General features: G+C 42.5%; 1 protein-coding gene across 1 annotated transcript in view; it reads right to left on the bottom strand.

Moving 5' to 3' along the window:
- LOC136958818 (receptor-type tyrosine-protein phosphatase N2-like) overlaps positions 1-15,206 on the bottom strand; it is a 79,429-nt gene that overhangs the window by 22,477 nt on the left and 41,746 nt on the right. The gene's annotated exons all lie outside the window — the stretch shown is intronic.

The following is a 15,206-nucleotide window of genomic DNA, read 5'->3' as shown; positions in this document are numbered from 1 at the left end:
GCTTGTCTAGAGGAAGAAAAACACCCAAAACCCTGGCAGTGTTTGAGGTGAGACGAGCTGGAAAAGTTTGACGAGGTCATGGAAACGCGGCCTTGGATGAGGTTGGGAGAGTGCGAGTATGTGAGAGTGAGAGAGAGACAGAGGAAGAGAGAGCAGTGAATGCTTAGGCCTTTCCGTCTGTCTGTCAGACGTACATACAGTAAGCTCTTGGGAGGTAGTAAAAGGTGGTCCATCCCGCACACAGAATGGTACTTGGATGCTTGTAGCACACACACACACACACACACACATACAACAGTGTAAAGATGCAATCCACCCCTGATTTCATTCATAGCTGCAAGCTGTATTCAGCACCTAAACACAGCGACACAGAAAGCTCCACAAAAGAAGACAACAGTTGCCCAAAGCTTTGTGAGGACCAGTTTGCTCGAGGTTGTCTAAGCTGTGTACTGTAAGGACCTCCCTGCATGGTAATGTGATGTCCTCAGAGGAGGCTCAAAGTACGACTCAGCACAAAGACGCAAACGGAGATTTTTTTTATTTAAGAGAGTGCAGTCTAACACTTTAAATGGTGGCCATATTGAAGGGTTTGTAAAGGTTTACAAAATGCATACCCTTAGTTACACATAGTTTAACTTTTATATGACTCACTGTTTAAACTGAACTTTGTTATAAACAACGTAAAGACGTTTTATGAATGGTTTACAAGAACATTAGTGATGTCTAGGTTTAGGTGAGCGAGTGACATGGCTCAGTGTTGCAATCTAATGTTTCTAACTTTAAGGAAGAAATACCATTTTTTATTTATAAAACTGATTAGAAAGATGCACCTACTGTGTGGGTCTGATGTGGTTATTAATAATGCAATTCTGATGATACCACATGCTGGTTCTAATCATTTTTTTCTAAACATATATAATTCCATGGATCAAATAACAAAATTATTCATTTCTCCATCCATGCTTTTGTTTTGTTGAATTTCATTTCATTGAGAAGGATTGCATCTTGCTTGGATGGTAATGAACCATTATTCAAGCTCCTAACAATAAGTATTCGTTCATCCCTCATAGGGCAGATGCTGAGGGTTCGTACAGTCCTCAACCCTCTTTATCATGGCTGCCTAGCATGTCTGTCTATTGATTTAAACAAATGTAGCCTGACCCCACCCGCTTAATCAAGTTTGGTTGCAGTTGTCAGTGAAGTTAGTGGGGGGAGACGTGGAACGCTGGCTCAGGTCTATGAAAAATGAGTAGTAGTTCTGACTGCTGCTGAACAACTAGACGTTGCAGAGTATGCCATTCTGGAAAAACAAATGCTCTTAGGAGGGGCGGATGAAATTTAAATATCTGCAAGCACTGAAACTGTGATTATGTGATGGAATATGGCCTCCAATAATATCCATGGGGATCATTGAATGGTCATATAAGAAACATGTGGAATGGAAAAGCTCATTGCTAGGATATTAGATCTGGTCAAAAGTGCAGCTGCTGGGCCTATCCTCATCTCTCTTATCTCCCTCCAAAAGGTTTAGCACTTTCAATCAAATTACATGGCAAGGGCTTTATCGACAGAGCCCTGTTTTATACTGAGAGCACTTCTGTATGGAACCCCCCCCCCCCCCCCCCCCCTCCATATTTTGCTGATGTACGATGCTAGCCACAGATAAAGCCATGATGACAGCATGAGAGTATTTTACTGTAGTACGTCCTTATGATACATGATTTGAGATATACATACTACATGATTTTAGATAAACATACATATACATTTGCATAACAGTAGAGGGTTGATAGATCTGCAGCACCATATGCATGTGTTGATTGCTGTTTCTACGTAACATAGCAGTTTGGCTCCTTTTCTGCTTAGCTATGCTATTCAGCTACAATTACAAGGAAAATCATTGTGTGTTTTAGCATTCTTCTTTGAATCAAGGAACTAGAAAAACAATTTGTATCCAAAAGCAGGAGAAAGGGAGTTCCTATTATGCCTTGGGTCTACTGTCCATCTGTCTTAAAGCAATTGTACTTGCAATTTTTTTTCATTTCACATGTGCAAACGTGATTTGACATATGCATACTCCTCATGACTGAAGACTGTTGAAAAGCATTAGCATAGCCGTCAAGAATGCTGTCTGGCTGCAAGCTCTTGTGCTCCGTCTTTTTCAACAAATATTTGATATAGTATATCTACGAACAAAATTACGTTCTCATCACAGAAGAATCCTAGAAAAGTTTGAATTTAAATATTAATGTAGTTATCGAAAATTAGATGTTGTGGAATCATCAAAAACAAAGTTACACCACAATAATATCTGTATAACAAGAAGAATATTTAAGAGCTCACCTCAATAATGAGTTTTACACGTAAAACAAAGTTACCAAAGCAACTACTGTAGTGAATTGAGTTTGCTCAAATCCATACTAAGTGGACTTGAGTAACTAGGTCCAGTGAAAATGACAGTAACCAAATAGAACTGCAGCTTGTTGGTATTCAATCGGGCTATTTGATATCGACATAGAAAGAAGTGGGGCTCTGGAGGGAGGTAGTTGGTGAGGGGCATGAAGGATTAGCGCGGCTCCAGTAGACAAAAGGCAGATGGATTTGGTGTTGCTCTGGCTTATTCAAAATCATTGAATAAAGGTCAAAGGGAGTGAGGCACCCAACCATTGTTTCCCCACAACTACTTGTGGGGAAACAATGATCTGTCCCTAACCTTGGATAATACAATTCCTTTGAAAAGTTCACTCTGCTTTACAAACCTTTCTGCAAACAAGCACACGCAAGAACACGTCACACACACACTCACACACAACCAGGAACAAATATACGTGCACAGACACATTCTTTACAACTTAGGAAGTGACACAAACACCAGCTGAGGCACATTTCCAATGCTAATACATGTTTGCTTAATTTATATAACATATGCACAGCATTGGCTACTGTACCTCCTAGTCTAGAGTTTAAACATATTTTTTAGTATCATTTGCAATCTTATTTCCATGTGTGCTTTGTGCACCGTCAAAACAAAAAGCATAGAGGACCTTAATTGAATTATGTGAAAACAAATACCAGTAACCGGCTACGTATTAATAATCACATATGTTTGACATTTCTTTGGTCAATAAGGGAACTAAAACAGCAACCATTCTTAGACTCCAAAGATTTCCCAACACTAGTCTTCATCATAAGCTTTCATTCATTTATCAAAAAAACAAAAAAAAAACATTATGTGACGAATATTGTTAGAATTATGGGAAGCTCCGACAATGTAAAATAATATGCTAACTTATATACTGGCTCACCTAAGCTGGTAAACTCAAGCGGGACAGGCTACTCCCTTAGCCGAAAAAGGCTTCCTTATACAATTTGTCAAATTAATTAAATGCTAATTCGTATAAAACTAAATTAGATGTAGAAAGAAATAATCACAATTCGAAACCAAGACATGGATTTTTTCAGTTGTCGGCTGCCTAGAAGAAGAAACTGCACATGTCGTGCGTAATTTGCGCAATATCCATAATCTTAAAAAAAGGGAGTATCAAATCGTACTTGAATGAATTTATATTAATATGTCATTTTAATTATATTAGTTATATGTACTTTCTGAACATAAGACCGATGTATCGAGGTGGAGCAGGGAGGCTTGAGGATGCGCACAGGCTTACCAAAATCCATTTCGGAACAGGTAGCTATCCCTCGGGTATCAGCAATCTCCTATTCCATTCTGGAGCATGCACGCATGAACCGTGGTACAGACTCCAGCAACGGGACCGCAGAGTAATATTGCATGGCTTCTTTTCAATATCTTCTTTCTCCTTCTAAAAGTTCGCAGCTTCCTTTCCTTTCACTCCATACATTTCAAACACGTACACGGTAGCACTTGTCAGGAACATGCACTCCATAAACGACGGAAGGAAAATTAAAACCCCCTTCTCGTTTCTTCGTCAAAATTCAGTTTGCATACCTAACCAGCGCGTTTATCCTTCAGATCGCAATGAGCGGAGCTGAGAGTGGATAATGTTTTTTCCTATGGAGGACTACAAAATACGGTGGCGAGCCCCTCCTTATATTCGGCGGCCCTCCATGCTCCAGCCCCTGTCTGTACCACATGTCACATCCCCTGGTTGCTATAGCAATGGCTCCACATGTTGCCGACAGTGAAAGCTCGAGAAGCACCACTAGCTGTTAAAAAGCTTTTGGCAAAGAGGAGACACCGGAATATTAATTTCTAGTCTGAGTAGTCAGTTTGACTAGGTAATTAGGTAATTTATTTTTTCTCCAGTAACGTAGTCTGTACTTTACCATTAGATAAAATAAAACGAATATGAAACACGATTTTATTGTGTTATCGGGTAACACACTATTCACAACCATCCTAGCTAAAGCATACCTTGGTAAATACAGTACAGGAAAAGCAACATCTTCCTGTGTAACAGTAAACACAGGGGCACATAACCCCGAAAGCTAATCAACAAATATAGCTAATTAGTTATTAGCACCAGAAAGAACTGATCTTGGGAAGGGGCAACAGCTGCAGCAAACATGGTTAGTGTGTGTGTGTGCGCGCGCGTGTGTTGGAGCATGGTCTTGAGAAATCAGTAGGGGGAAAAGGAAGGTGTAGCAGAGGGGGAAGGAGTGAGAGGGAGAAACTGAGAAATCCTGTCTAATGCAGATGACATGTCTGGCTGGGGGACTCTTCAGTTTATCTTTCCATTCAGGCACCCTCTCTTTCCTGCTGCATCGGGGTCTATTGTTTACCCTGGTGGGACAGCTGGAGGTGGCAGGGGAGGCAGCTTTTTGGGGGACTGGGGGTGGGGTGGGGGGGCTGGAAGGAGGACGGACGGACGGCAAACCTAGGCGCCTTTTTGCACCGAGACACATGCGGATACAGAATAGATGCTATATTAAAGCCCCAGTCTTCAGTATCTCATACCGCCAACCCACTTAGCAATGTTATGTAGCATTCAAACACATTTAGTCAGTCTTATTTTAAGACTATGCTTAAATGTTTTTGAAATATTCTACAGTTTAGAAACATATTGGTTTTTATTAATTAAAATACTGACAACAGATAGTCTGTTCATTCTTAAATCAGGCTAACCAAAACGTTCTACAGTATCATTATAGCTTTGCCTTGTGAAAACCTTTACAGTAACATACATTTTACAGCCTGGTAGAAGGTGTTAGAATGGATAAAAAAATCGAAGAGATGTCTGTTGACTGAACAGGAGGTTTTAGCATGCTGAGGTAGAATCAGCATTCTACTATGACAGTATAGGTTTGGGGAAACTAAAGGCTCTGTAGTTTAGTATAGTACAAGAAAGCACACATTATGGCAGTAATAGTGCAGATACTAGTGCAAACAACCGGAAAGTCTACACTTTTTATATAGAGATTCATTTTCAGTCTACAGCAACCTTGATAATCCCTCAATGTACAGTACAATTATGCATGCACAACATATGGACCTCACATTCACTTTTTGCTGAGTGACCAACTGTGACGAGGCATTTCACCAAAGAGGCTATAAAAGTGTATAACAGCAACAAGGCTTGGGCTGTAGAGAATCTTTAAAAGGGCTTTGAGATAGGGGACTCCTCCTTCCTTTCCTTTGCTCGTGAAGTCCCAGTACTTCACGCTTCTCGGTCTGTATACCTGTCCAGACTGCACTGCGCAGACACCTAAGCTTACTTCACAAGCTGGAAAATTGCTTGACAAGCAAGGGCCATATAACCCACACCATCTACAAGCGCTCCAGACAGTGGCTGGCAGGCTGGGCTGGGCGGGCTTGGGGGAGCTTTGACAGGCTTTTCCGAGATTTCCACACAAATAGAGAATTTCATGCTGTGCTCTTGATTTCACGACCAGGGTCACAATGTCCTCGGTCACAGACGGGCGTAATATCTTTTTTTTTCAGAATGGCCGAACTTCAAGAGGCGAGTTTTATTTCTCATAACAAGATGTAATGATCTTACATGGGTAGTAACCCAGTAGGTTTTTAAGAAATATGATTCTAATGGTGACATCACATCAACTATACTAACAATTTCTATAAAAATCATTGGGTAAGCTACATACCATTAGATTAAATTAACAGGAAGTAGTATCCGTCAGAAACTACTTTCCTGAGAAAATACAGCAAATCAAGCCATAACCTAGTAAATTACTGACTTAAAACCACTTTAATTATTGGTGTACTTTATTATTTTCACCTTTGACACACACACACACACACACACACACACACACACACACACACACACATAGAAATCTATTCATTGAATATTTAAGGGGCTCTGAGGCATTCTCCCTGTCTGAGTGGATTTGTGATAAAGGTGACAGTGGTGCAGGCAGACATACTGAAGATTCAGCTGCTTCCCCTTCTAAGGGCTGCAGCAGAAAGGCTGTTTTGATGCTGAAGGCAGAGGGGCAGGAGGGGAAAAAAATTGCACAGTCTATTGTGTTCACAGACAAAGGAAGCTCCTCAAAATGTCATTGCTTTTTTGGCAAGGTTGTTGGTCAGCCATCACTCCAAGTAAATTGGTCAGTTTGATGCTTGTGCAAATCTATAACCAAAGATATTGGGTATTTCTTATATAGTAGTAGACAGTGATAGACAGCTGTGTTGTCACCATAGGTATTGGTGAATAAAACGTTTATTCAATAACAATGTGTGTGACTGATATTTGACAAGTAAGGTTCAAAATAGGAATAATAAATAAAATAAAAATGCAGAATCGGTGTACTTTTGTTGGACATGCAATAGTATATTGCCATAACTTACATGTAACTTGGTTAAGATAGCAGTTTGGTTGTTCATTTAATGGATGTGGTAGGGAATGTGTAATAGATCTCTATTCATGCATCTACAAAACAATGGAACAATGACCGAACAACCTTCAATTTTGTGCTGTTACTGGCTGAAACAGCTACTACGACAGGGTTAGACAGTCACCTAAACAAATAGGTATGTCAATAAACACTCAACAGTACGATTAATGTCAACAGAATACAAGCCATTTTGGAAGCAGAAAAACATTCAATTTTAACATGGAACGTTTATGATGTAAAATCCAATACATGACAAATAACTCAATGAAATGTACATGCACATTTATACACACACAACACGATGAGCCTGAAATGCCCCCAGACCCCCAAATCCTGTGTTACCCCCATGCCACACTAAGATTCGCTTGTTAAAATAGGTTCCTTCATTGTTCTACATCTAAGCTCTTGCATTAGCGTTAGCATGCTGTGCAGTTCAAAGCTTCGAACATGCTGTTGATCAAGGTGAATAGTATGCCTGTCATCCTCCTTATCCTTCAGATAGAACATGCTTTACATTGTGTTTGTGTGTGTGAGAGAAAGGTCAGGGATCTGTGATTGTGTGAGTGCGTTTTACAGGTGATGGCTGAAAAAATTGGTTGAATGGGTTGAATGCACAAAAAAAAATTGTTACATGTGAGAGGGGTTCAAGGATATGTGTGTGTTTGCAGAGTGCGTATGATCGTGAGCGTGCGAGTGAAAGAAGTGCATATTCGTTGGTTTATTTGCTAATAAGATATTTCAGAAAGTTATATTGAGGTTACATACACTAATAGCGTAGCCCAGATTTTTTGCTTACAAAATAAAAAAATTGAGAATAAAAAATAGATCAAGGAATTGTTGATAAAGCAATAGCTAAGAATGGTTTTGAAGATTATCGGTATAGGTTGTTACTATGTTATTTCTCTCTCGTAACATGGTAGTTAATAAAACCTTAATGTAAAGTGTTGCCGAGTTTTATATTGCTCTTAATGACAGTCACACACACACGCACGCACACACACACACACACACACACACACACACACACACACACACACACACACACACACACACACACACACACACACACACACACACACACACACGCACACACACATCTACTTGCATAAACATCCTGATGATTATCCGTACTTACTAAGCTATACTGTTTTTGAAATTGTAGAATTTAAAACAGGCTTCAAATAAAAGGCTGTATAGGTACTCAGGGTGTGCATATGTCTTACTACAGGACTGTTATGATGAACAATATAATGTAAAGTTTATAAAATGTGTTGGTCCAATTCCAATCTACTGTTCAGAGAGTGCCTGATTCAATACCCTTGTTTTGAGTTGACTCTCTCCCAGAAGGTCTTTCACACGCAATCATCTCATTCCAAGCACTCATCTCTGAAATAACATGCAATTCAGCACTGTCTTGACTTCTCAAACACAGATGAATAGTTGTTTATTTGTGTGAGTGTCTGGACAGTAAAAGCTGAATTTGCCCACTTTGAGATAAGCAGTTTTTTCTTTTCTTTCTTCGTTTTTATAGAAATGAAATTATTTTTTATTGATAGCTGTGCACCAAAGCATAAAGAGGGACATGATCCCTCAGTGTAAATAATGCTATTACGTAAGGTGTTTTAGGTATCCATGATAAGTTGCAGTTAAGTTGCAGTTACTATTGTACCAATGGGTCAAAACAGCTAGACTTTGACTTTAAAGTGACTTTACCAGCAGTCCCAATTCAGCAATTGACATAAAAGCCATTCCTGCTGTGGCTCACACATGTATTCATCCAGTGACCCTCTCCTTGTTGGTAATACACCATGCAAAGACCTAGCGCCATCATATTAGCCACATTTGGTGAGAGTGAAAACAGCCAACTGGTGAGTATAAAACACACATGACCTGGTAGCATACGTTACAAAATGGCAACAACCCAGCCTCAGGCTAACTCTTTTGCATTGCTCACATGGTTTTCCTTTGCAACCATTTAGTTCCAATCTATCAAAGTCATTTTTTTGTTTCTCAAACACCGGGATATCAGGGGTTGAGGTCACAATTTTCACAACGGGAGAGAGAGAGAGAAAGAAAAAAGAAAACAATAAAACCATGCATAATTATTCATCATTAAATGCCCCCTTAGACCCCCCTTAGACCTGGGCCCATGTCATTGTCATGACAACTACCCCCCCCTCCACCCTCCCCCCCCACCCCCAACCCCGGCACCCCCATAAACCAGGCCCCCGTTCTTCAAATAGCAGCAAAACACCAATGAGGATAGAACCGCCCTCAACAAAAATGGCTGCCGGGCAGCTTTTTAGTATCCCTCCATGTCCCTGTGGGGTAAAGGAGGGCCAGTGGCAAAGAGCCAGGGTGCTTGAGCTTCCCCCTGCCATCACTCTCTCGCCATGCTGGCAGTGCCCTTACTTAAGGCAATGGTTCTGATTTCACAGTTTAATTACCGCTAATCTGAGGAAACAGAGCCAATGTTAATGAGCTGGCGGAGGGAGTGTGAGGGAATGTCAGGACTAAGTCTTTTTGGGGATGAGCTCCACAGCTCTGGTTTTTCTTGTTTGATGCATTATTTTTCTAAAAGCTTTATAGCCCTAAGCTAACTTGTGAATATGTTATGTGGTATGCAACAGCACAGCTCCTCAGCAGCCTGTTACTGAACTGCAGCTCACAGGTGAATGATGCAGCAGATCTTAATGGCTTTTGAAAATGCCACTGCGACAACTATATGAAATGACAAGACAAAACAAGTTATTTAGTATTTGGGATACTTGGGATATTTGGGATATAATTCTGTTAAAATGTAAAAATCAGCTGAAATTCCCTATTGCACAATGTTTTTCATGTGCCATACTAGGCATGCCACAGAGACAGAAGGTAGCTCCTCAACCTTCTAGTTGAACAAATAGAATTTCACCTTTTGGTATTTATAATTGATTTGCAATCACCCTTTGAGTCATTTGGTCTTTTTCCCATTTCATGGTGAATGCCCTTACACTTTACAGTAATTGTTAATGCGTATTATGAGAACGTAAACATGTTAATTATCAGTCATTTGAAATGTATTAGCGGTTGTTGTGACCTCCACTTAGACCGACCTTCCTGGTACGGTATCTGAGATGTCCTTGGAGAGGATAGAGATAAATTTGCACTGACATTCAACATCTTTTCAAACTGATGTCATGATAAAAATGATTAAATCTGTCTATGGGCTACAATTTGTTCTTTACTGCTTTGGGATAGAACAAATGCAGTTTTTGTTTGTGGGATAGATATGTAGCAGAAATAAATAAACTGCAATCATTTTCGCAGTGGTCATTAATAGATCAAATTTACCAAGGTCAGTCAGACTGGAAGATTGCACACTCCTCAAGGAGATGGGATTTCTTAAAGAAGAATAATACTTAACATGTTTAAACATGTTAGGCCAGCACAGCAAGTGTCAATTGTAATTATCATAAAAATGAACTTCCTACTGTTTCTGCTGATCTAAGGACCATAGACAACAAGACTAACATGATAGACTAAAAATTATTATTGTTAATTGCTCAGCATGCAGTTTGTAACAATACACCGCTGATTACAAATCTACTTGGCCAAAAGGGTGAGGAAGCACTCTATCTGATGAATGCAACCACTGAGCACCGATACTAAACTGAGCAACATCTCAATCACCTGCTGGAAACAGCATAACTCTGTTTGCCATTGAAATTACCTATATTTAAGAGTAATATTACAAATCGGTGAACACCACTTCTTTGTGGAAATATAAAGAAAGTAGACGCAAACCACTATACTTACACGTATTAGTATTATTATTCACTTTGAGGGTGTACAGTACAAGGAGGATTTAACAGCTGAGAGAATTGAACAGATAGATAAGAATGCTTTAAGTGTAACCGAAAAACACTACGGTGACATCTAACAAGTCAAATGTTATAGCTGATTTTCTGGCGCAAGCAAGCTGAGCGTTGCATTAGTTTCCTACCCCACCTGAGCTCAGGTTGGGGAGCAATGCATGCTGGGAGAAACCCAAATGAACTGAGCGAGGAACAGTGTGAGATCGTTGGTGACCTTTAGCGCCAGGTGGGTCCTGGGGCTTCTCCGGAGCTATGTGGATGTGTGTAATCACCATCTCAACAGATGCTGTGCTGAGAAGCATCCGGAAGAATCAACACCATACAGGTTTCCGGTTTGGGAAATCATGCTTTTGATTGCACAGCAAAGCTTTGTTCTCCGAGAGTAACTTTCTGTACATTATGTGCTTGAGAGAGATCTTGAAAGTCTCCTAGCGTGCTATAGGAACACTGTTTCATGTGGTCTGACATTTACCTTCACCCCTCAATCCGTACAAAACAGCCTGCGTGTTTTGTAGTTTACGCGCGGACGTGTACAATTTCTGGAGTTGTACGTGTGTACGTGCACATGTATGTGAATCCGTGCATATGTGCACACGCGCCCACTCCCCCCCCACATCCAAACGCAGCTGTACAAACAGACAGCACATACATATGGGCAACGTCGCCCACAGAAGCGCAGTCCGTCTGAGGAAGCAGTGGGACGCTGCCTTCCCCATGTCAGTGGAGGGTGCTATTCTCGGTTGGATAATTGCAGTCTGTACCCCCTCAGCCTTCAGGCTGTGACAGGCCTATCTGGGCCACACGGAGAGCTACCCTGCGCTCCAGCCTCCCCTAGCTTGCCCTCCTACCCCACTGGCATCAGCCAGCCTCCCAGCTAATGGAAACCTTTGCAGCTGACACAGTGTGTGGTGTTGCTAACAGCCGCCAGATGCTAGCACTGTGACTCAGAAAGCCCGGGCTGATGAGCACACACACACGACAATGTCGGCCTGTGAGAGCGAGTGAGAGAGAGCACAGGTTGGTGATGGTGTTGAACTCAACGGTGGATTGACCCAACCGTGACGTCCACTGTTTTCAGTGGGAGCAGCTCACCGATCCAGAAGAGGATTTGATGTGGAATACACCTCCAGAGCTACACCAGCAGGACCCTGGCCGCCAGGCCGCCAGGCCGCCAGGCCGCCAGGCCGCCAGGCCGCCATGCCGCCAGGCCGCCATGCCGCCATGCCGCCATGCCGCCATGCCGCCAGGCCGCCATGCCGCCATGCCGCCAGGCCGCCATGCCGCCATGCCGCCATGCCGCCAGGCCGCCATGCCGCCATGCCGCCAGGCCGCCAGGCCGCCAGGCCGCCAGGCCGCCAGGCCGCCAGGCCGCCATGCCGCCAGGCCGCCATGCCGCCATGCCGCCAGGCCGCCATGCCGCCATGCCGCCATGCCGCCAGGCCGCCAGGCCGCCATGCCACCAGGACCCAGGCCGCCAGGCCGCCATGCCGCCATGCCGCCATGCCACCATGCCGCCAGGACGCCATGCCGCCATGCCGCCAGGCCGCCATGCCGCCAGGCCGCCAGGCCGCCATGCCGCCATGCCGCCATGCCGCCAGGCCGCCAGGCCGCCATGCCGCCATGCCGCCATGCCGCCAGGCCGCCATGCCGCCATGCCGCCATGCCGCCAGGCCGCCATGCCGCCATGCTGCCATGCCGCCAGGACCCAGGCCGCCAGGCCGCCATGCCGCCAGGACCCAGGCCGCCATGCCGCCAGGCCGCCAGTCCTCTCAGCACTCTTTCCATATCAAAACCCATTTGGATTCTATATCTCGGGCACGGACAAGGGAGCAGCCAACAATTCAATAGACACTTGATTCAATTTTCACATAGACACATTTGAATATCTATTACAATGTATGCAGATTTTGCTCTCACCCATTGCTCTGATCTTCAATATTTTCTCTCTCTCTTTGTAATGAAAATTCAGTTGGAATAATACAAGTGCAGGTAAACAGATAGCCTCCTCTGTCTCTTGATCCACTTAAAAAAGAACTTGTTCTGCCGCAGTCATGAATATTCCTGATATTCAAATAGACAAGTGTTTTTCGACATGCACCTGGGCGTGAGGCAGATTGTAAATCAACGTTTTAGAATTCTATCCGAAATAAAAAAAACTGCTATATCATTACAGAATGCTGTTCTTAATATATTTCTAAAGAAATCAATCCTTTTTGTCTTATACTGCTTGCGAAACAATTAAATGTGTCATCAACTCTAGCACTAAGGATGAAGGCATCAGAGTGCATTGTGTTCAGAGTGTTGAAGCCATGACAAACCCCCCTACCCTACAGAGGAGAGTAGCGTCTCTCGGAGGACAGGCTCTGGTTGTTGAATTGAACTCTAATCAATTCCAATAGCTGTGTGGGGCTATCTAGTTGTTTTCCCTTTGATTAATTCCATCCCTCGCTATCTAAAACACTGTTTTTGTCGACAGATTGGAAGCGCCTCAATTCATGCTGAACAAAGGCGTGCGCTCTAGGGAGAAGTGGGATTAGTGGTACTCCAGGACAATTATAATCTGCTTCCCGGTGCCCCCTTATCTCCTCCACTTATAATTGGACCCATGTCTAAGTGTGGAAACAACAATGTCAAAAGGCTGCATAACCTCAGCGGTGTTGAATAAGGAAACGCCAGAGGTGACAAAAAAACAAGAAAAATAAATAACAATATGTAGTGTTATGAGTAACACTTATAAAGCAAAAAAATAATTTCGTTAACCACATGGTTTGCTGTGATTAAACATGGATTAATGCAAATGTTGCTGTAGTTGAAGATTCTACCAACTGTATCTAAGATTGCCGATGCCATAGAACAGCAAAGAAGATATCAACACAATTATCTGCAATTAATGTTTCTCAACCAAGCACCACAAATTCAGCCTGGTGGGATTCATCTTCAGTCATGTTTCACGACTGAGTAGTCTATGTCTGACACATACATGAATGCTGCCATGTTTCTCAAAATAAATCGAATGAAGCACCAGCTGAGTTTTTTGTTTGTTACAACACACAATAGTTAGCTTGATGAAATACTCTCCTGAGAAGAACAACATTCAAATTGCATGTCTTCTGGTTCTATAAAATTCACAAAAAAACGACAAACTAGAACGTTTTACAAGTTCAATAATGTGCTTAAATATGAGAGCGTTTCCAACATATTTCCAATTAAAGCGCCTGATATGATGAAAGTCAGTATGGCAATGAAGAGACATCCCAACCAGCGGCGTAGCCACGAGGGGGCCTGGGGGGCCTCAGCCCCCTCATTTACATTGGGTTTTTCCTGGCTCAAAAGTAGACTTAGGTGATAAGTGCTGTGGAGAATAACCTAACTAACTAACCACTTAGTGCTGTGGAGAATAAACAAGCACATTCAGCGGGTTGAAACAGACATCATCCTAAATCTTCAAAATTATTTTCTCAGTTTGTACACATATATTTATTGTCGCATTTCATTCGCACTGTGTGTAGGATAACATATTAATGTGCTCACCTTGCTACTTCGTCTTCCTCATTTAGGGCTATTTTATGAAAAGGAATCCATGATTTTACCAATTTAAACAATCTTTTAGTGGATAATTATTATTCTTGCTGTGGTAGGTGGTGGCTAGCAGTTTATGCCATTGATGCATCTATTTCAGGTAGGGTCCAGCTTCTTCTATTGCGTTTAACGTAACAATATTCTAGCGGGTTGGGTTTGCATTTCTTTTGGTGCACAAATTCTCTGAGAAGGCTTAGACGGGGTGAGAAAAGCCTTTGGCCTTTTGCCGCCAAAGGAGCCAGGTGAGTCAGGTGGCTGAGCGGTTAGAGAATCGGGCTAGTAATCATAAGGTCACTGGTTCGATTCCTGGCCGTGCAAAATGACGTTGTGTCCTTGGGCAAGGCACTTCACCCTACTCGCCTCGGGGGAATGTCGCTCTGGATAAGAGCGTCTGCTAAAATGACTAAATGTAAACCTTTTCAATGCAGGAAAAACCCTGTTACATGTCCAGCCCCACCAGATTTATGTTTGGTTGCAATAAAAAATATAGGATTGTTGATTTGTTTTTTTGTCCCCCTCATTTTAAGATGGGACTCCCCAAAAAATACAATTATGATTACACGACAGGGGTTACGGAGACTGGGACACTGAAACATTGTCTTGCTGCTTATCATGGACTGCTTGTCCGCAACAGTCATTTCTCAATGTCCCGAACAACATCATATCAGACAGTAATAACCTGACACAGATGACAGGAGGGAGACTGGAGGACAGAGCACATATAGCATCTGAATAGGCCTCACTCTCATAACAGACATCAATTGGCGATAATTGGCTCTATTCACTGCCAGGTATTGAACTCTCTCTCTTTTATTCTCTCTGTGTCTCTCTATGTGTCTCTTTCTGTGTGTCTCTCTCTGTGTCTCTCTCTCTATGTCTCTCTGTGTCCTTCCCTGTCTTTCTCTGTCTCTTATCCTCTCTCTCCCTTTCGTGCTT

The sequence above is a fragment of the Osmerus mordax genome, chromosome 16 (genome assembly GCF_038355195.1).
Source record: "Osmerus mordax isolate fOsmMor3 chromosome 16, fOsmMor3.pri, whole genome shotgun sequence".
In the NCBI taxonomy this organism is placed as follows: domain Eukaryota; kingdom Metazoa; phylum Chordata; class Actinopteri; order Osmeriformes; family Osmeridae; genus Osmerus; species Osmerus mordax.
The sequence above is the reverse complement of the archived record's forward strand: the minus strand, read 5'-3'. Positions and strand labels throughout refer to the sequence as shown.